The sequence below is a fragment of the Solanum dulcamara genome, chromosome 12, assembly GCF_947179165.1.
Source record: "Solanum dulcamara chromosome 12, daSolDulc1.2, whole genome shotgun sequence".
Taxonomy (NCBI): Eukaryota; Viridiplantae; Streptophyta; class Magnoliopsida; order Solanales; family Solanaceae; genus Solanum; species Solanum dulcamara.
Window position 1 is genome coordinate 34341822 of NC_077248.1, and position 24949 is coordinate 34366770.

Here is a 24949-nt window from a genome sequence, read left to right on the forward strand (position 1 = left end):
TAAGTATTTTATCATTTATCATACCCGTCCCTTCATGGGATGCGGTAAATAAGTATTTCATTATTTATCATGCCCGGCCCTTCATGGGATGCGCTGAGTAAGCATTTCATCATTTATCATGCCCGTCCTTTCATGAGATGCGGTGGGTAAGTATTTCATTATTTATGATACCTGTCCCTTCATGGAATGTGGTCAATAATGTATTAGCAGTATACGTGAGTGGATTAGTGAATAACCATATGAAATTAAATTCATCATTTAAGGCTCAACGAAATGGTCAAATGAACCGTCACTTGGAAACTAGGGTAGGAATCATCTCCACTACCCTCTAGATGCCATTAGGGACTATGTCAACTAGAGCCTCTACTTCATAGTCATACGATACTATAGTATGAACCAACTTATAGAAGTTCAAGTATTGGATATCTCAAAGCCTTTCAAACAGAGGAGCTTTTTTGTACCAATCACTATTCAATTGTATAAAAGACTTGAGGAATAGAAGCTTAACTCCTTTAAGAGTCCTAACAGCTATAAGTGAACCAGAAACATGTATCAAGGAAGTTTCCAACGGCTTATGGAATCGAGGATATTTTTATTGTAGGGTTCTTAGGAATAAGAGCTTATATCTCCACTTACTATTCAACACATAAAAGACTCGAAAGTAGTGGCTCGACCGCCTTTAGAGTTTTAGCATTCAGACGTGGATAAGAGTCATGAGTCATGCTCAAAGCTTATGAATAGAGTTACCCCAAGCTTCATATACACATCGTTTGTAAACTATATCTAAGACATGCCCAAAAAAGACAATGGATGGGCTTTACATACATTTGAAACATGCCAAACCAAGGGAGAGATAGGCCTTACATACTTACTACTTTCCTTTATACAGAAGACGTGAGAGGCAATATCCCACTTATTGTAAGAGTTCTAACATCAAGAAATAGGTCAGAGGCATGAATCATTCTCGAAGTTTTATGAATGGAATTATGCTCAGAGCATATATTACATTCCACTTATAGCTAAGACATGCCAAAAGAAAGAAAGCGATAAGCTTTACATACCTGTAGTAGTGCACTTGTAACCCAGCTTGCCTTGTACTGCTTCAACCTATTTAACACCAGAGTAACACTACGATTAATGACCCTCAACTTTCCGGATCCCAAATTCATATTCAAGTATTCATAGGACTCATTTTCTTATCCATTTCTCCCGACTAGTTTATTACTAGTTCCAAAGTTAGCGGAAATCGGGCAGCATCTCCCCTATAACTTGCCCTATCCAAACTTTCAATTTTAATCTCTAACCTTAGAAGACATATTCACAACCACACTCAGCAACCATATATAAGAAAACTAATTCGACATTATGCAAAACAACTCCCAAACAGCCCGCTCAAAACTACGACTCCAAAATACGGTTTTTAATCTCTATTCCTTATAACCTTTAACCACACGAACCGAAGGGATATGATGCTGCAACCAGAAGCTACCACACCCTTTTTGTAAAGTTTTTCAGCCCTGAAACACATAATAAAACCATCTCCAACCTCAGCACCACCATCGCAACAACACTATACAACCTTAACAACTTTAACTCGACTAGAACAACTTTAATTCCGTTTGTTTCTAACGCCAAGCATACTTATGCAATTTTTACACTTAAAGCCACATTTAAGGAATTTAATATACTACATAAAAAAATTATTAACTCCATGTTGAAAGGTTAGACCTTACCTTGTCCAAAACTTGCCAAAACTAGCCTCCGAAGTTCCTTGACTGCTGAAATTTTAGCGGACTATTTGTATCTCTTTGGTGCTGGTCTAAACCATAAATTTACATTACTAACACCTTAATTTCATCTTGTTATACCCTAGGTAATTAATTCATAGAACAAAAGTTGGAGGCTTACCTTAAAGTGGTCAAAGCCGTCACACCTCTCCCTTAGTCTCTTAGGGTTTTTCTCTTTTTTTGTCTTCAAAATGCTGAAAAACAAAGTGTATACAGCATGTAATACATATATATTGACCTCTTTAGGAGGTGACACATGTCAGCCCCCTAGGGAGCCACCTCATCCATGTGGCCACTCATATGCTGCCGCATGGCAGCATGGGGCCCACCTTAAGTAGGTGTGTCACCTACTTACCCCAAGTACATGCACCACCTACTTGCTTCTTTTTGTAAGTTCAGAATCTAGTTTTTACTCCTTTTCATAGGTTTGTAATCTCATATCACTTTAAGAATCTATATAATCTTTGCTACTTAAGCTCAATGGTTAATCAAGTAGCTTAATTTTGTAAAACGTCCAAGTTGGTAGCTTACACGAGTAAGTCGGGTTCTACGACTTTTTACTTAGCCTCCAACTCCTTTCACATCCTTCCAAATCTATTTACAATCATCACTACTCACATAGAACTTCATAGATAACATGGATCACATGGCACTCTTTTTAGAAAAAAAAATATGCTCGAATGTACTAAAGTGCAGGGTATAACATCCTTCCCCCACTTTAAAACATTTATCCTTGAATGTTAATTACTCTCGTAAAGTCTTGCAAGGACTTCAGAAGTTCTCTATAATAGTTGCCATCCATAGGCCCCTTACTCATCAACACCATCAATTTAGGAGTTTAGATCACTTATAGGCGTAGAGAACATGTACGGATATCTCTTCTCTATCTTTCTTTCTTGTCCAATTTTGTTACACCTTTCTATTACTTTCTCATTACTCATGCTCACTACCATTTCTGTTATCACATAACCTTCATTCGAAGCTTTCCTTATCGAACTTGATAGGTCTTTCGTATTTGTTCTATAGCTCACTTTTCCATTTCACACCTACCTTTTTATTCTTTTCACATGGACCACGTCATATCTTTGGCCACTTTCTCTCTAGGCCTTACTTATTCCCATAATGATCCTTGTTATATTTACCTCATATCCCATTCATACTCCACCCCATAGTATAACACTTCTTAATCTTTTTCACGATTCTTACTATGGGTTAATTTCACTTGATAAAGTAAGCGTACTTACCCTTTCACCCTTCGTAATCAGTGTTATCCTTATTATCTCAAAAGTTTTCTTATTAATTCTTCTTTTTCGTCCCAATATTTTTTTCCTGCACTCTTGTCTTAGTCACACTATTACCTCTTTAACTACAACTCGTCATAATTTATCCCTGTGTATCAACTGAGTCAGTACCTTAATATACCAACCTATCAAAATCTACCAGTTTTTTCTAAATCACCTTTTAGTATCATAAGTCTTTTCCAAATTCCTTTTTACCATGCCAACATCGACCTCTTAGTTACTATTGCCATCAAGTCAACAATCAACTTATTTCCTGAGGTCAGCTATACTCATAGTTTAGGCAAATCTCGTTATTATTGTGGGTATGACCTTTGAAGACGTACTACAACCCTGTATCTCATTCCTTTTCTTTATTTCTAGGAAAATTTCAGCAGAGTTTCTCTTATACTCCTTACTATCTCAAAACCCTGCATGCAGAAAATACCAACAATACCTCACAAGGCCAACATATATATATATTCATATCATCTCACAACCACATAGAGATTTCATGTCATGACCCAACCCCGTAGGCCGCGACTAGGGTCCGACCTGAACCCCCATACACGTACCTATCAGTTGTAGTCAAATTGAACTATGAACAAAGTAATACTACTCATAAAAACCCCAATCAGTTAAAACTTTTTCATGTACGTGTGGCCTCTTTCACTTGTGTCTATCATGCAAGGGCACGCAAGCCGACAACGCTGCTGTAACATAAAAACATTTAATACATACCGTATAGGCACAATAAAAACAAATTCACAAACAACCTACATATATATGTCTACAGACCTCTAAGAATAGTAAAAACAACATATGGCGAGATAAGGCCCCCTTCGTACCCCTAAATATACAAATATATACATAAAAGGTCTAATACCCAAAGGCTTGGCTCTGATTTAATAGAGCTTCTCCTAAATTTGCCTGGTTGAACCCTAAGTTGGCAGATCCCCAAAGCGTATGTCTGCACCTGCGGGCATGAAATGCATCCCTCTGAAGAAAGGGGGGTCAGTACAATATATGTACTGAGTATATAAAGCTTAACAACACATAACTAAGATAACAACTGAAGTAATGATGCAAGAAACAAGTATGATAGTTAAGAGTTCACTATACCTGCATCCTATGAAAAGAGGGCATGTATATCACCCTCCCATATCACTCCCAGCCCGCCGTGGGACTCAGTGTTACCAGACCAATGTATACGGCATTATACCATTGTATATGACATCATTTCATACCTTACCAGTACATTACTCTGTTTTCATGAGTATGCTTATCTATTATATCTGGCCCTTTAGTAAGAGACTCGGTGAAGGGAGTAGCGCACATCCATATCATACCGTTACCCTCTCAGACCATCATATCTTATCATACCATACCCGACCTATTATGGGTCTCGGTGTTATAATTATATCATCATATACCGTACCCAGCCCACTAGGGGACTCAGTGTCATAATTATCAGATACCTACCCGGACCTTTATGGGACTCGGTGTCATTATCATATATCATACCCGATCCTTTATGGGACTCAGTATCATTATCATATATCGTACCCGACCTTTATGGGATGTGGTGTCATTATAATATACCGTACCTGGCTCTTAAAGGGACTTGGTGTCTTGGCAACCATGCACATGTGGATCATTATCTGAAACTTAATAAGGTATTCATACAGACTATCATTCGTGGACCAGGATAATAATCATCTCAGGTGCCCTTTGAGTGCCCCTAGGGCTATATTAAGTGAAGTCTCAGGAGTTGTAGACATATTTTAGGGTAACGCCAACCATATTAAGGAAATCAGGGACATATGTCATCACAAAGTCCCTAGGAATGGGAGCTTATATCCCCACTACTAATGGACATATAGATGGTTCAGGAAAGGTAGATCAACTACGAAGAGAGTTTTCCCACCAATGAGTGAATTGGAGACATATAGCGTATTAAAAACTTGGGAATAGGAGCTTCAGTATCAAAAAGTGAATAAGAGTTATAGTTCATGTTTCTTTTATGTCCAATTACTATCTCACGTATAGTAGGTTCGAGGGTGATAGCTCAGCTACCTTAAGAGCCTTAGCATTTACGAGTGAACTCGAGTCATGAGTTATACTCAGAACTTACAACTGGAACTACCTCTACACTCATATCATATCTTATTTCATTTACAGTTAAGACATCCCAAAATAAAGAAGAAATAGACTCTACATATATTACCTTTTATCATATAGAAGCCTAAAAGGGCAATAACTCAACTATTTCAGGAGTTCTACCATCACAAAGTGGATGAGAACTATGAACTATACTCAGAGCTTTACGAATAGAAATATACCCATGTTTAATATATAAACTATATATAACTTATATCTAAGACATGCCAAAATAACCAAGAATAGCCTTACATACATAAGAGTTACATCTAAGACATGCCAAAAGAAAAGAAGGATAGCTCTACATACCTGTTATAAGTTAGTCGCATCTAGACTAACTTCGGTACTCCATTAACCTATTTAACACAAAAGTAATACTAAGGTTAGTGAATTTAGACTTTTCAGTTCCTAAATCCACAATCAAGAACCCATAGGAATCAATTCCTTATTCGCCCTTCTCGACTAGTCTCGACTAGTCTTTAACTAGTTAAGGAGTTAACGGAAATCGGACAGCACCTCCTATATAATGTGCCCTATCCGAATTCCCAATTATGTCCCTAATACCTAAATCCAACCAAAAACATAACCATCATCTCATACACACATAAAACATAACAACATTACACAATATAAACTTCAAATGACTCGCTCGAAACTACGATACCAAAATAGGGTTTTTAACCTTTCTTTCCTGAAATCCTTAATTATACAAAATGGAGGGTTGTGTGGCTGCAAACAGAAGATCCCACACCTATTTTAGAATACATTTAGTCCATGCAACATAACACCTCACACCTGTAGCAGCACCCCACACGCACAACACCTCATTTCGATTACAATTCAACTATAGCGATTCCAATTTAGTTTGTTTCGAACGTCGAGCATTTCTAAGAAGTTATTACACTTATAGAATCATAAAAGATGTGTAATAAACACTATAACAACCCCATAAACTTCACATTGAAATGAAATACCTTACCTTTCCCGAAATTAGCCAAAACGCGCCAAATCTCGCCTCGGAACTTCTTTAGACGCGCTGAAATGGAGTGGGATATTTGTATTACTTCTCCGCTACCCCAAATTGAAATTTGTTGTTATTAAACAACTTAATACCATATTAGAATACCACAAATAATTAATTTACGGAGCGAAAGTCGGAGGCTTACCTTTTTTTCTAGCCAAACCCGTAGGTTCCTCTCTTTGCCCTAGCATTTTCTCTATTTCTTTCTCTCACATTTTCTCTCTTGTTCTTGGCTGAAATTTGGATGAGAATCAGATTATGATTCATATAACATACATATATAGGGTGGCTTAGTAGGTGACATGTGTCATCCCCATAGGGTGACATGTGTCCAGCCCCTATTGGGCCACAGATCCATGCCTTACCCCTAGGCTACCACCTGTCCTTGTGGGACCAACCCCCCAAGTAGTTGGATCACCTAATTGACCCTAAGTAGGTGGGTCACCTTCTTTCTTGAGGTTCTACCACGTTTTGCTCCGCCATTGGCTGCCACGTGTCATCTTCTCCCTTTCCTTGTGGGTTCATAATCTCGTCCTATTTTAAGAGCCTATGTAATCCTTGATACGCAGTCTTGGTGCGTACTCAACTAGTTTAAGTATGTAAGACTTCTAAATTAATAGTTTACGTAGCTAAGTCGAGCCCTACGACTCATCACTTGGCCTCCAACTCCTTCCGACTTCTCTTGACCCTATTTCCAACCTTTCCTACTATGGGGTATCACGTTCTCCCTTTCTTAGATTTGCTTGATAGTGTCATAGCTTATGCGGCTCACATGATAACTTCTAATAAATTAAGGGACATTCCGAGCTCAAAAGTGTGGGGTGTAACATCCTTCCCCCCTTTAGAACATTCGCCCTTGAATGTTAACTAGTCTCATAAGGTCTTGCGAGGACTTTAGGAATTCTTTGTAATAGTTGCCATCCATAATACTTTAGTCATCAACTCAACTAATCTTGGAGTTTAGACTTCTTGTAGATATAGGGAACCTGTGTCCCCAATCCCTTCTGGAATGATCTTTGGCGGTTAGCTGTAAATTGAACTTCCTTGTTTGAAATAATAGATGTGGGAACTTCGTGAAATCTCATTGTCCCCTTGCTATGTCATCTCGCATAATCCTCAGCTGAATATGCCTTCCTAACTGGAAGGGAATGGGTTATTTCTGTCAGCCTATCTACTATAACCCATATGAACTCATAGCTTCATAGAATACGAGGTCAGCCTGTACTATAATCCATATTAAATACTTTCCATGTCTGAGTTAGGGTTTCCATTTCCTATAATAGGTTATCAAGTTGCTGATGCTCCACTTCATTTAAGCTATTATACAACTCCTCTTAATCCAATTTGTAACACTTTAGGTATGTTATCATGCGCTTTTACTCAGATTTTCTTTCAATTTTCTTACCATACATTATATTGTAATTCTTACACAAACGTGTGTAAGTACTTAGAGCAATTCAAAAAATGCCTTAGCATCTCTATACTAGTGGCTTACCTCCTTCAGTCGAGGTCAGGTCTCCACTATCGCTTTTTTCCTTAATACTAATTATATCTTAATAGTTCTGCCTCGAACCATCTTACACTTTTCTTTAATAGATTCTAAATATGGCAATCACATTGCTATTACTAACTACTTTTTATCAAGTAATCACTTGATCTTACTCTTAGTATGCCAATGCTCGTAGGCTGCACAATTATTCTTATGCCTTTTGCACGAGGTGCGTTCCAATTTAGTCATAATCTTTTTTTCTCTTAGCTTACTCTGTTCTATATGTGTCATTGTACTAACATGCACTTAGAATTTCGTTTTGTCATACTTGTTCGTTTCCTTTTTCACTTCTTAGGGGTCACCCATCCCAGTGCTACTCCCACCCAAGCACGCTTAACTTTGGTGTTTTGACGGGATCTAGTGCATTAGTGCGGGTATGATCACATCCATCCCTTATGAGGTCTCATTTGAAGTTTAAGAGTTCTCATTTACATACGATAGCATTAGTATATTTTCTCTTACTGTTGTACTTCTCTTGTCCACTTTCCCCCTTTTAATTAATCATATCTATCTTGAGTGCCTCTATTAGAACTTCTCTATTATTCCTCCAGCTCATATCCATTTTTGATTGTGCGCAAGGAATTCCATATTACCCTTTATTTCCTTGCACTAGCTATCCTTTTTGTCGTCACATAATCTTTATTCAAAACTTTCCTTACCAAACTTGATATTTGTTCCATAGCTTGCTTTTCCATTTCACACCTATCTTTACATTCCATTCACATAAACCACGTCATACCTTTTAGTTATTTCCTTACTAAGCTTTACCTATTCTCATAATGGTTTTTGTTATATTCACCTGGTACCCTGTTCCCATTAAGTCCCATAGTATAACACCGCTTGACCTTCTTCACAACTCTTACTTTGGGCTACTTACCCTTCTTAGTTAGTCTTATCCTTAATGTCTCACAAGCTGTCTTATTAACACTTCATATCCGTCACAATTCTTTTCCCTTGTACTCTTGTCTTAATCATACTATTACTTCTTTTAACCATAACTTATCATAGTTTATCCTTGTGTATCAATTCAGTCGGTGCCTTAATATATCGTTCTATCCACCTCTGTCAATCTTCTCTAAATCATCTTCTTTGAATTATAAGTCTTTTCCAACTTCATTCTACCATACTAGTATCGACCTCCTAGTTTCTATTGCCATCAATTCAACTATTACTTTATTTCTCGAGGTCAGCCATACTCGTAGTTTAATCAAATCTCATTATTGTTATGGGCACAATCTTTCAAAACATACTACAGCCCTGTATCTCATTCTCTTCTTATTTCTAGGAAAATTTGGATAGAGTTTCCTCGATATTTCTTACTATCTCAACACCTACACACAAAAAATGCTAGCAGTGCCTCATAGGGCTATCACGACCCAAGCCTAGGGCCTAGACGTGACATGGCGAATAAGGAACCCAAAAGAACCTCAGACAAGCCTCTTAGCATTCTTTTAGCCTTTCATAGGTAATGATGATAAATAAACAAGCAGAAATCATAATAGTAAATCTTCAACTTCCATATGTCTAACAATACCTCTAACTATTAGATTTAACGGGGCTAAGACAAGTCCCTAGCTCACCCTCAATCATAATAGAAGAAATGCCATAGTAAAATATCTTAACATATCATAAGATAGAAATATAAAGGAGTATTGTTTCCGTAACATGGGTACTCACTAAAAGTAGTCTTCAAAGAAATCTCAACTAACCACGTGGAGGAGAACGAGGAGGAGCATTGGTCCCTACATGGTGATATCATGTAGGCAAAAGAGTATGCGTTAGTACTTTGAATGTACTAACTATGTAAGGATGCATGAACATTGAGGAAACATTATAACATTTATGTAATATGGAACATAATGTAATGCATGCATAATAAATCATATAGATATCCTTTAAAACATTTATTTTATGGGAAAATAACAATAACCGACATTTAAGACCATGCGAGCTATTACATGGAATCCAACATAACCCCCTAGTTGGCCGGGGAGACTACTTGCCAGGTAGAACTCAGTCAACTTCATTCATTTTTTTAATTTTAACTTTAAGGGCTATTTATGGATGCAGTAGCCTAAGCCTATAAGGTTTCCTATGTTGGCACATAGTTAATGAGACAAGGGATTGCTACTAGGATTCCCTTACCGAATCCCACCTCAATGCCCCATTCGGTGCTAAGTCAATCCCACGGAATAGTTTAATACTTCAAAACATTCATAACATATAACTTGAGAATTCAAACATCATATTCGGTAGAATAGCTCATTAAAATATTTGATAATTCAAATATGCAAGAATTGTCCTTATCGCATAAAGAATCCATCATTCATATCATTTCATCATTCTTTCATTTCATAAGACCCCCTTTTGATCATAGATATTGCTTTCATAAACATTCATTTGGAGTCAAAGCTTTCAAGTCAAACTTTATTAAAAACATAATAAAACTAGGTAGGTTCAAATCATTTCAACTTGCAAATATGTATGTAAATAAATATACATAAATAATTTGAAATCCATTAATTAAAAATAATACTTTAAATAATCCACAATGAATTTTCAAGAACCTTTAAATAGATAAATAGAGAAATTACTTGTAAACGATCAATTCATACATATGAAATTATGTTGCATCAAAATAGAGCAATAATCATTAGTTTAACCATGATTCATACTATTAAGTAAAAATAAGAATTAACATAAGAAAATATTACTTCAAATCAAGAGATTTAGTTGAAAGATTTTTGTACTACATGGGTGGAAGAACCCATGGATTAACACCCACATGACTTAGAGTAAAACTTAAAGAAATTAAATATAATTTATCATATAGTCAAAATAATTTAGGCATGAGAGTGGAAGAAATACTCTCATTGAAACCTTACATACCTGGAATCCAAAGCTTTAGTCGGAATCGAAAGACTTAATGAACACTCTTAAGTCCTAGCTTTTCTCCTCGCCCGAATGTTTTGTGTACTACCCGGAGTATATGAATTACCGGAATAGTATTTCTTGACTACTAAGAACTAAAACTATATTTGAGAATGTGTAAAGAAGTGTATAGAGAGAATACTTGCTTGAGAAAGCTTGATGAATAAAATGAGGAAATAATGTGGGTATTTATAGGTGGAAAGAGGGACCTAACAATAAATAAAATAATTATAAAGAAAAATCTAAAAATTTAATGAAAAATTATGATGTCATGGATGATGTTAATTGGAAGAAAATTTCTGTCATGAGTGGTGTCAAATGTATCTAGATCTTTCCATGGTAGGTGAAATGAGTTATTTTTGACAAAATACTCCTTTTCGGAGCTGCTTTTGAACAAGATAAATTCCTTATTAGGATTTTGTGTCTTCATAAGAATTGTAGATATAGAAGTCTAGTTTTATGTCGTTTAAGAATCAACCAATTTGGAGTAACCTATAGTGAGATATGAATTTCCTTCTACTAATAGTCCATTTCATCACAGCACACTATTTTACAATAGTTAATTTATTTGACCTACTTAACCTCTGAAAATTAAATTATGGTCTTCACAAAAGTTGTAGGTAAGGATCGTGTGGTTACTCAAAAATTTGAATCACCCAATTTAGACAATCCTATAAAAGGTTATGCCCAAAATACAGAGGTTGTATCATTTTTAGGGGAGAATTGAAACATCGTATACAACGTTTTTAGAGAATGTTACATTATCTCCCCCTTGGGAACATTCATCCTCGAATGAGAAAAGACTTAACTTGAGTAGGGTAGAGTGTAAATCAACAACCCATCATTAATGCAATAGTGTAATTTAAAACATCATTTAAAATATATTTTATAATTTTGCAAGCATATGAAAAGAAAAGTTGAGATGCAAAGATTTCAAGTAATTGATCAAGGACAACTTAATACCTTAGGTTTGGGTAGAGGGGAAAAGATGAGGGTATCTCTTAACCATATCCGTTTCAGCTTCCCATGTTGCACTTTCTATTTGTTGATTCCTCCAAAGGACTTTAACAGATGCAACTTCTTTGTTCGTCAATCTCTTAACTTGCCAGTCCAAAATTTCCACAGGAACTTCTTCATAGGTCAAGTTTTCTTCAATATTCACTATTTCCATAGGTACAACGGAATTTGGATCACCCATATTTTTTTTTCAACATAGACACGTGAAACACCGGATGAACCATGGTCATTTCCAATGGTAATTCCAACTCATATACAACCTTACCAACACATCTCACGATTCTATAAGGCCCTACATACCTAGGGATAAATTTCCCTTTCTTACCAAATCGAACCACACCTTTCATGGGTGAAACCTTCAGATATACCCAATCGTCCACATTAAACTCAAGATCCCTTCTTCTAATGTCAGAATAGGACTTTTGACGACTTTGAGCCATCTTCAACCTTTCTCTAACGATCTTCACGTTCTCTAAAGCATCAAGTACCAAATCGGGGCCTAACAAGGTCATCTCGCCTACTTCAAACCAACCAACCGGTGATCTATATCATCTCCCATACAAAGCCTCAAATGGCGCCATCTCAATACTTGAGTGGTAACTATTATTATAGGCAAACTCAATGAGCGGTAGATGATCATCCCAATTTCCTTTAAACTCCAACACACAAGCTCTTAACATATCCTCTAGTGTTTGAATCGTCCTTTTGGCTTGCCCATCCATTTGAGGATTGAATGTTGTGCTCAACTTTACCTTAGTACCGAGGACTTTTTGAAATGATCTCCAGAATTAAGAAGTGAATTGGGTACCACGATTCGAAATAATGGCTAACGGCACACTATGCAACCTCACCAACTCCCAAATATACAACTTGGCATAGTTTTCGGCACTATAGAAAGTTTTAACTGGTAGAAAGTGAGCTGACTTAGTCATTCTATCAATAATTACCCAAATCGAGTCATGACGCTTCCGGGTATGAGGTAAACCCACTACAAAATCTATATTCACATCTTTCTACTTCTAAGTTGGGATTTCAATGTGTTGGGCTAGGCCACGCAGCCTTTGATATTCGGCCTTCACTTGTTGGCAATTCGTACATTCGAACACAAACCTTGTTATGTCCTTCTTCATGCCACCCCACCAATAGAACTCTTTTAAGTCTCGATACATTTTCGTTGAATCGGGATGAATGGAGTATGTAGAATTATGAGCCTCCATCAAGATCAAACTCCTTAGGCCATCAACATCTGGAACACATATCCGACCTTGGTAGTATAGCACCCCATGTCCCCCTTGGGAAAAGACCTCTATCTTCTTTTCCTTTACCAACTTCTTTAACTCAATAAACTTCGAGTCAAGATCTTGCTTTGATTTAACATTCACCACAAAAGAGGATTCGGACCTATTTTGAACAACCATACCACCATCATTAGTTCCACACAACTTCACCTCTAATCTAGCCAACCGGTGAACATCTTTCACCAACTCCCTCTTTCTTTCATCCACATGGGACACACTCCCCATAGACATTCTTCTAAGTGCATCAGCAACCATATTGGCTTTACCCGGATGATAGTGCACACTCATATCATAGTCCTTAAGGAGTTCTAGCCACCTTATTTGCCTTAGATTAAGGTTCTTTTAGGTGAACACATATTGAAGACTTTTATGATCAGTAAACACATCCACATGCACCCCATAGAGGTAATGCCTCCAAATATTCAGAGCAAAAACAACGGCCACCAATTCAAGGTCATGGGTAGGGTAGTTACACACATACACCTTTAATTGTCTAGAAGCATAGGCTATGACCTTACCATTTTGCATTAAGACATAACCTAAACCAATCTTTGAAGCATCACAATAAACTACAAACCCTTCTAATCCTTCTGGGAGAGTCAAAATAGGAGCAGAGGTAAGTCGATCTTTTAAGGTCTGGAAACTCTTCTCTCACTCATATGTCCATATGAATTTAGATTTCTTTTGGGTCAATTTTGTCATAGGAGATGAGATGGAAGAAAAACCTTTGATGAACCTTCTATAGTACCCGGCTAGATCTAAGAAGCTCCTAATGTCTGAAGGAGATAATGGTCTAACCCAATTTTTAACTGCCTCTATTTTCTTACAATCAACCTTGATCCCATCACCGGACACTACGTGACCAAGAAATGCCACCTCTTTTAACCAAAATTCACACTTACTAAATTTTGCAAATAATTACCTATCCCTCAACGTTTGAAGTACAACTCTCAAGTGATTTTTATGTTCTTCCTCACCCTGAGAGTAAATCAAAATATCATCAATAAAGACCACCACAAAGGTATCAAGGTAAGGTTTGAACACCCTATTCATCAAGTCCATCAACACCGCCGGTGCATTCAGCAACCTAAAACTTATCACCACAATCTCAAAGTAACCATACCTTGTTTGGAAGGCCATTTTGGGAATGTCACACTCCCTCACTCATAGTGGGTGATAGCCGGACCGAAGGTCGATCTTGGAGAAGTAACTTGCCCCTCGTAGTTGATCAAAAAAGTCATTTATTCTAGGGAGTGGATACTTGTTCTTAATGGTCATCTTATTTAATTGTCGGTAGTCTATGCACATTCGAAGCGACCCATCCTTCTTTCTCACAAATAACACGGGAGTACCCCATGGCGAAATACTTGGTCTTATAAACCTCTTCTCTAACAAGTCATTTAATTGTTCCTTCAACTCTTTTAATTCTGCTGAGGCCATACGATAAGGAGGAATAGAGATAGGTTGGGTATCGGGGAGGAGATCGATACCAAAATCAACTTCCTTTTCAGGAGGGACATCGGGAAGGTCATTAGGAAAGACATCAGGGAATTCATTGACTATAGGAACTGACTCAAGAGGAGGCCTTTTGGAGATGACATCCCTAACCCTCACAATGTAATAAATACAACCCTTAGAAATCATTTTGTGGGCTTAAGATAAGAAATAAACTTACCCTTCACCACCGAATCATGACCCTCCTATTTAATATTAGGCTCATTTGAAAATTGTAACTTGACATGATGAGTCCTATAATCTATGGTAGCATAAGATGTATATAACCAATCCATCCCAAGAATGACATCGAAATCTATCATGTCAAGTTCAATGAGATCACAAGGAATAACTTTGTGTAAGATAGACACAAGGCAACCCCTATAGACCTTTCTAGCAATAACTGACTCACCAACAGGGGTAGACACCAAATAGGGCTCTAATAACATTTCAGGTAAAACATCAAATCTATTAGCAAGGAATGGAGTAACAAAAGATAAATTTGCACCCGGATCTAATAGTGCATACACATCAAAACAAAAGACCTTTAACATATCGATAATGACATTGGGTGCATCCTCAACCTCTTGTCTCCCATTCAAGGTGTAAAAGTGGTTGGTGCATTGGACATCTCATCATACTTGTTGACCAAGAGCATTTTGGCCTTGAGTCCTACCACCACCATCTCTACAATCCTTAGCATGGTGGCCTAGCTTGCCACACTTAAAGCATGCATTGGAGCGAGCTAAGCATTCCCCTTTGTGAGTCCTTCCACACTTCTTATAAGCGGGGAAAGTTTGAGTAGCAACATTCTCTCTTGGAATCATTGGTTTACCACTCTTGTCCTTGTTGAACCTTGGAGGAGGAGTATTGGTGGAACCTTGTCCCACAAATCATTGCCCACCTTGGCATTTGCCATTGTTACCATAATCAGACCTTTGAGGGTTAAACCCTTCACTATCTACTCTAGCCTTTTTGAACCCCCTTGATATCTCTCTAAGCTTCTCTTTTTCAGTTTGTTCTGCATAAGTCATTAACCTAGAGATATCCATCTCCTTGACCAACATGGCTGTTTTTCACTCCTTGGACACCAAGCTTTAGACACCGGAAATAAACTTGCTCATCCTAGCTCTTGGGTCAGAGACCATGAAGGGAGCATACTTGGATAACTTAGTGAATTTGAGAGCATACTCCCTCACACTCATACTCCCTTGATGGAGGTTGATGACGCGGTCTAGGAAGGCACCGTTGAACTCTTCCCATCCTATTGAGCCTATTTCTTTATCCCTCTCAACAACCCATTATTCATACCACACTCGAGCCACACCTTTGAGTTGATAGGCCACTAGCTCGGCCTTCTTATTTGGTGGCACACCCATGATAGCCACAATCCGATACACCTCATTAATGAACTTCATAGGGTCCTCATCTATTTTAGAACCATCGAACTCGGGCAGATTCATCCTTTGGAATTCTCGAATCCTAGAGGCTAGATTTTGCATTTGGGGAGGAGGAACACCTAGATTCCCTTGGTTAGCTTTGACTTGAGCTAACAAAGTAATAACACTACAAAACTCGGCATGGGTTACCACGTCTTCATAATGTTGGGCATTAGGAATTGGAGGAGTTTGGTCCTCATCGTCAATCCTTGCTCTTCGAGGTGCTCTTTCTCGAGTCATTATCTAGAGAACACAAAATAGGTCGTTAGTTAAAGGAAATCTTAGGACACTCTAAGGCACGACATGAATTTGAAAGAAGGGAAAATTTTCCTAAACGCCTCATAGTCTTCTATTCATAATTGTAGCATACTTCACTACCATGAATAAGACCCTATTCGACGCGGTATGTTGGACTTCCAAAGACCATTCAAAACCTCGGGCTCTGACACCAAGTTTGTCATGACCCAAGTCTAGGGCCTAGACGTGACATGGCGAATGAGAAACCTGAAAGTACCTCAAACAAGCCTCTTAGCATTCTTTTAGCCTTTCATAGGTAATGATGATAAATAAACAAGCAGAAATCATAATAGTAAATCTTTAACTTATATATATCTAATAATACCTCTAACTATTAGATTTAACAGGGCTAAGACAAGTCCCTAGCTTACCCTCAATCATAATAGAAGAAATACCATAGTAAAATATCTTAACATATCATCAGCTAGAAAGATAAAGGAGTATTATTCGTGGAATATGGGAACTCACCAAAAGTAGTCTTCAACAAAATCTCAACTAACCACGTAGAGGAGAACGAGGAGGAGCATTGGTCCCTACATGGTGATATCATGTAGGCAAAAGAGTATGCGTTAGTACTTTGAATGTACTAAGTATATAAAAATGCATGAACATTGAGGAAACATTATAACATTTATGTAATATGGAACATAATGTAATGTATGCATAATAAATCATATAGATATCCTTTAAAACATTCATTTTATGGGAAAATAACCATAACCGACATTTAAGACCATGCGAGGTATTATATGGAATCTAACATAACCCCCTACGTTGGCCGGAGAGACTACTTGTCAGGTAGAACTCCATCAACTTCATTCATTTCTTTAACTTTAACTTTAAGGGCTATTTATGGATGCATTAGCCTAAGCCTATAAGGGCTCCTATGTTATCACATAGTTAATGAGACAAGGGATTGCTACTAGGATTCCCTTACCGAATCTCACCTCAATGCCCCATTCGGTGCTAAGTCAATCCCACAGAATAGTATAATAATTCAAAACATTCATAGCATATAACTTGAGAATTCAAACATCATATTCGGTAGAATAGATCATTAAAATATTTGATAATTCAAATATGCAAGAATTGTCCTTATCGCATAAAGAATCCATCATTCATATCATTTCATCATTCTTTTATTTCATAAGACCCCCTTTTGATTGTAGATATTTCTTTCATAAACATTCATTTGGAGTCAAGGCTTTCAAGTCAAACTTTATTAAAAACATAGTAAAACTAGGTGGATTCAAATCACTTCAACTTGCAAATATGTATGTAAATAAATATACATAAATACTTTGAAATCCATTAATTAAAAATAATACTTTAAATAATCCACAATGAATTTCAAGAACCTTTAAATAGATAAATAGAGGAATTACTTGTAAACGATCAATTCATACATATGAAATTATGTTGCATCAAAATAGAGAAATAATCATTAGTTTAACCATAATTCATACTATTAAGTAAAAATAAGATTAACATAAGAAAATATTACTTCAAATCAAGAGATTTAGTTGAAAGATTTTTGCACTATATGTGTGGAAGAACCCATGGATTAACACCCACATTACTTAGATTAAAACTTAAAGAAAATAAACATAATTTATCATATAGTCAAAATAATTTAGGCATGAGAGTGGAAGGAATACTCTCATTGGAACCTTACATACCTGGAATCCGAAGCTTTAGTTGGAATCGAAAGGCTTAATGAACACTCTTGAGTCCTAGATTTTCTCCTCGCCGGAACGTTTTGTGTACTACCCGGAGTATATGAATCACCGGAATAGTATTTCTTGACTACTAAGAACTAAAACTATATTTGAGAATGTGTAAATAAGTGTATAGAGAGAATACTTGCTTGAGAAAGCTTGATGAATAAAATAAGGAAATAAGGTGGTTATTTATAGGTGAAAAGAGAGACCTAACAATAAATAAAATAATTATAAAGAAAAATCTGAAAATTTAATGAAAAATTATGATGTCATGGATGATGTTAATTGAAGGACAGTTTCTGTCATGAGTGATGTCAAATGTATCTAGATGTTTCCATGGTAGGTGAAATGAGTTATCTTTGACAGAATACTCCTTTTCGGAGATGCTTTTGAATAAGATAAATTCCTTATTAGGATTTTATGTCTTATAAGAATTGTAGATATAGAAGTCTAGTTTCATTTAGTTTAAGAATTAACCAATTTGGAGCGTCCTACAGTGAGATATGAATTTTCTTCTATAAATACTTCATTTCATCACAGCACACTATTTTACAATAATTAATTTATTTGACCTATTTAACCTCCGAAAATTAAATTATGGTCTTCAGAAAAGTTGTAGGTAATGATCGTGTGGTTACTCAGAAAATTTGAATCACCCAATTTGGACAATTCTATAAAAAGTTATGCTTAAACTACAGAGGCTGTATCATTTTTAGGCGAGAATTGAAATATCGTATACAACATTTTTAGGGGATGTTACAAGGGCACACATGTATATATTCAGATCGTATCATATAGCAGCCACATAGGGCATACATATATAGTCATATCATCTCATATTGCATCCACATAGGGTGCCCACAATTAACAGTATGGAAAGGGACTTGCCTCGTATGTCCACTCGAACTATACGTGTTACACTTTCCTGTTCACCTTTCCTTTCGCTCTTCAACTTTATATGTCAATCGCATTTCAATTCCTTACCTGACATATGTCTTTCGTGACTTTCCTTACCTTCATGCTTTGTAACTTCTGATATCGTCAGTTGCTGGCTTCTATCAATGTGGTCCTCCTACTAAAATCTCAGGTTAGTATGAGGAATTTCAGTCCCTATGACTCGGCTCTATCGCACAATCTTAGATATGAAAGAAAAGTAATATCTTAAATGTCTTGTATCCTTCTATCTATAGATGTGGTGCATAACACACTGATAAACAAGACTCTGCTAGACATGGTCTGTAGACATTCTAAGGACAAATTGCTCTGATACCACTTTTGTCATGACCCAACCCCGTAGGCTGAGATTGGGGTCCGACCTGGACCCCCATACACGTACCTATTAGCTGTAGTCAAATTAGACTATGAATAAAGTGATAGTACTCACAAAAACCCCAATCAGTTAAAAAATTTTCATGTACGTGTGGCCTCTTTTACTCGTGTCATATCATGTAAGATCACGCAAGCCGACAAGGCTGATGTAACATAAAAATATTTACAATATGCCATATAGGTACAGCTTAAACAAAATGATAAATAACCCATATAAATATGTGTAAAGACCTCTAAGAATAGTAACAACAACATATAGCGGGACAGGGCCCCCGTCGTACCCTTGAATATACAAATATGTACATAAAAGGTCTAATACCCAAAGGCTTGGCTCTGATTCAATAGAGATTCTCCCAAATTTGTTAGGTGGAACTCTAAGCTGGCAGATCCCCAAGGCGTGCGTCTGCATATGCGGGCATGAAACGCAGCCCCCGAAGAAAGCGGGTCAGTACGATATATGTACTGAGTATATAAAGCTTAACAAAAAATAACTGAGATAACAACTGAAGTAGGGATGCAAGAAATAAGTATGATAGTTAAGATTTCACTATACCTGCATCCTATGAAAAGTGGGCATGTATATCACCCTCCTATATCACTTCCGGCTCACTGTGGGACTCGGTGTTACCAGACCAACATATACGGCATCATACAATCATATACGACATCATTTCATACATTACCAGTACATTACTATGTTTTTATATGTATTCTTGTCTATTATATTCGGCCCTTTAATAAGGGACTCGGTGAAGGAAGTAGTGCATATCCATATCGTACTGTTACCCTCTCATACCATTATATCTTATCATATCGTACCCAGCCCATTATGGGTCTCCGTGTTATAATCATATCATTATATACCGCACCCGGCCCACTAGGGGACTCGGTATCATAATCATCATATACCATACCCGGCTCTTTGTGAGACTCGGTGTCATTATCATATACCATACCCAGCCCTTTATGGGACTTGGTGTCATTATCATATATCATACCCAGCCCTTTATGGGATGCGGTATCATTATCATATACCATACCTAGACCTTTAGGGGACTCGGTGTCATTGGCGACCACACACAGGTGGATCATTAGCTGAAACTTAATAAGGTAGTCATAAAGACTATTATTCGGGGATCAGTATAATAATCATCTCAGGTGCCCGTTGAGTGCCCCTAGGGATACATTAAGTGAAGTCTCAGGAGTTGTAGACATATTTTAAGGTAATTCCAACCGACTTAAGGAAATTAGGGACATCCGTCATCACAGAGTCCCTAGGAATGGGAGCTTATATCCCCACTACTAATGGACATATAGACGGTTTAGGAAAGGTAGCTCAACTACGATAAGAGTTTTCCCACTAATGAGTGAATATGAGACATATAGCTTATTTAGAACTTGGGAATAGGAGCTTCAATATCATGAAGTGAATAAGAGTTATAGTTCTTGTTTCCTGTGTGTCCAATTACTATATAATGTATAGCAGGTTCGAGGGTGATAGCTCAACTACCTTAAGAGCCTTAGCATTTAGGAGTGAACTCGAGTCATGAGTTATACTCAGAACATACAATTGGAACTACCTCTACACTCATATCATATCTCATTTCATTTACAACTAAGACATCCCAAAAGAAAGAAGCAATATACTCTACATATATTACCTTTTATCATATAGAAGCCTAAAAGGGCAATAACTCAACTATTTCAGGAGTTCTACCATCACAAAGTGGATGAGAACTACGAACTATACTCAAAGCTTTACGAATGGAAATATCCCCATGTTTCATATATAAACCATTTATAACTTATATCTAATACATTCAAAAAGAAAGCAAAATATCCTTACATGCATAACACTTACATCTAAGACATGCCAAAAGAGAAGAAGGATAACTCTACATACCTGTTATAGGTTTGTCGCATCTAGACTAACTTCGATACTCCTTTAACCTATTTAACACAGAAGTAATACTAAGGTTAGTGAATTTTGACTTTCCAGTTTCTAAATCCACAACCAAGCACCCATAGGAATCAATTCCTTATTCGCCCGTCTCGAGTCTTTAACTAGTTAAGGAGTTAACGGAAATCGGACAGCACCTCCTCTATAATGTGCCCTATATGAATTTCCAATTACATCCCTAATACCTACAACCAACCAAAAACATAACCAGAAGCTCATACACACATAAACCATAACAACATTATACAATATAAACTTCAAACGACTCGCTCGAAGCTTCGATACCAAAATAGGGTTTTTAACCTTTCTTTCATAAAATCCTTAATTGTACGAAATGGAGGGTTGTGTGGCTGCAACTAGACGCTCCCACACCTCTTTTAGAATATATTTAGGCCCTTAAAAACACCACCACACACCTGTAGCAGGACCCCACATGCACAACACCTTATTTCGATTACAATTCAACTATAGCGATTCCAATTTAGTTTGTTTCGAACGTCGAGCATTTATAAAAATTTCTTACACTTCAAGAAGCATAAAAGATGTGTAATACACCCTATAAAAACCCCATAAACTTCATATTGAAAGGAAAGACCTCACCTTTCCTGAAATTGACCAAAACTTTCCAAATCGCGCCACGAAACTTCTCTAGACGCGCTGAAATGAAGTGGGCTATTTGTATTACTTCTCTGTTGCCCCAAATTGAAATTTCTTGTTATTAATCAATGTCATAACATCATACGATACCCCAAATAATTAATTCACGGAGATAAAGTCGGAGGCTTACCTTTTTTTCTAGCCAAAACCGTAGGTTCCTCTCTTTGCCCTAGCGCTTTCTCTCTTTCTTTCTCTCACATTTTCTCTCTTGTTCATGGATGAAATTTGGATGAGAATAAGATTATGAGTCATATAACATACATATATAGGGTGGATTGGGAGGTGACACGTGTCATCCCCATAGGGTGACACGTGTCCAGCCCTTATTGGGCCACGGATCCATGCCTTACCCCTAGGCTGCAACGTGTCCTTGTGGGCCCCACCCTCCAAGTAGGTGGGTCACCTATTTGACCCTAAGTAGGTTAATCACCCACTTGCTTGAGGTGCTTCCATGTGTCGCTTCGCCATTGGGTGCCACGTGTCATCTTCTCTCCTTCCTTGTAGGTTTGTAATCTCATCCTATTTTAAGCCTATGTAATCCTTGCTACGCAATCTTGGTATGTACTCAACTAGTTTAAGTATTTAAGACTTCTAAATTAATAGTTTATGTAGCTAAGTCGATCCCTACGACTCATCACTTGGCCTCCAACTCTTTCTGACTTCTCTTTACCCTATTTCTAACCTTTCCTACTATGGGGTATCACGTTCTCCCTTTCTTAGATTTGTTTGATAGTATCATAGCTTATGCGGCTCACATGATAACTTCAAAGAACTTAAGGGACATTCCAAGCTCAAAAGTGTGGGGTGTAATATTTCAATATCAATAATAGTATGAAAATGATGGACTTACCTCATGTGTCCAACTCAACCTGCATCTGTTACACTTTCCGGTCTACTTTTCTTTCAGTTTTCGACTTAACATTTCAATCGTATGTCAATCATATGTCAATACCTTACCCAATAGATATCTTTTGTGCCTTTGCTTACCTGTGCACTTTGTAACTTCCAATGTCGTCAATTACAACCTCCTATTGATGTCATCCTTCTGCTAAAGTCCAAGGTTAGTATAAGGAGTTTTCCTATGACTCGGATCTATCACACAATCTTAGATATGAAAGAAAGGTAATATCCTAAATTTCATGTAGCCTCCTGCTTATAGATGTGTTCTACAACACACCAATAAACAAGACTCTACTAGACACGATCTTTAGATACTTCAAGATGAACTGCTCTGATACCACTTCTGTCATAACTCATCCCCATATGCCACGACTGAGGTCCAACTGGGACCCCATGTACATAGCTATCAACTGTAACAACAAATATAAGACTCATACTTGGGGACCCCAATGGGTCATATAATTTTACATACACGTAGCCGCTTCTGTTTGTCTCCTGAGGAGTTACATTACTCGAATTATAAAAGGGCGTGCAATCCGACAAGGCTACCATAGCGTAATAATGTTACAACACACCGTATAGGCACAACTGAAATAACTTACAAATGACCCACATACATATGTCTACAGACCTCTAAGAATAGCAACCATGTCATATGGCAGGATAGGGGCCCCGCCGAACCCCTGAATAGACAAATATATACATAGAAGGTCTAGTACCTAAAATCTTGGCTCCGATTCAATGGAGCTTTTCCCAAATTTGCTAAGTGGAACCCTAAGTTGGCAGATCCCTAAAACATACGTCTGTACCTGCGGGCATGAAACCCAACCCTTCCTAAAGAAAGAAGGGTTAGTACGATATATGTACTGAGTATATAAAGCATAACATAGCATAAATGAGCTTCTAATTGAAATAGAGATATAGGCAATAAATGTAAAAGTTAACGAATCACTATACCTGCACCGTGTGAAATGAGTGCATGTAAATCTTCCTCACATACCATACCCGACCCTTTTTGGGTGAGCTAGGAGCTTATCCTAAGCCCTCATCAAAGAATAGACTAGAGGAATGTTTAGACGCTATGAGATGTAGTCTGGTTGGATATCTATTGAGTTTTCTATCCCTTATACCCATTCTCTTGAGTTGTTACTTTCGCTTATTTTACTCTATTTCTTTACCTTATATATGTGATGTATATTAAGATGGCTTTGTTGAGGTCCCTCATATCCCGATTGTTGTGTCATGGCTTAGCCCTAGTTCGGGTCATCACAAAAAGACTTAGAGTACCACTCTACCGCACAACATAGATTATGAAAGAATTGAGATTTTCCTAAGACATTTCATAGCCTTCTATTCATAAATGTGGTGCGCTTAGCATCAATGAACAAAACTATAATTAACACGGCATGTTAGACTCCCTAGGACACTCCTAAACCATGTACTCTGATAACAAGTTTGTCATGACCCAAGCCTAGGGACTAGATGTGACACGGTGATTGAGATTATGTGGGATCCCAACCAAGCAATATTAGTATACATCGCATACATAAGGTAAAGAATTATACCCCAAGCCTCTAGTTGGCAATTCATTTTCATGAAAAGAGACTTTGTTAGCTTCCAGAACTTGTCCTACCATGGTTGAAAAACTCTCACTCGTGGTTTTAGTCATAACGTAAGATTCACTTAGAACCTTCACCAAATCAATCCTATGAGCTAGAGTTTTCTTCAACTATTCAAAAATAGAATATTCCCTAATCGGCATTTTTCTCCAGAAATCCTCTATTTCAGCCTATGTCACAACCCTTTTTTGGTTACTTTGCTTATTTGGTCCTATCGTGTAGCTTCTTTAGGGGCATAACAACGCCCAAATCTTGTCATTCCCATAAAAATAGTTTCCACAATGATCTTTTCCTTTTTTTGTCCCTTGCATCAGTCGAGTAATTCCAAGGAACCACTTTGGTGTCAAAAGAAGTTGATTGAGCAACCAAAGCTATGGTCTTAGGCTTGGAAACTGGAACTTCCACTTCAATTGGTGCTCGTGCTTGGACCATGATTATGGGAGAAATGAAGGATGATGTCACAACATTTTTCTCTTCTTTGATTGGCACAATG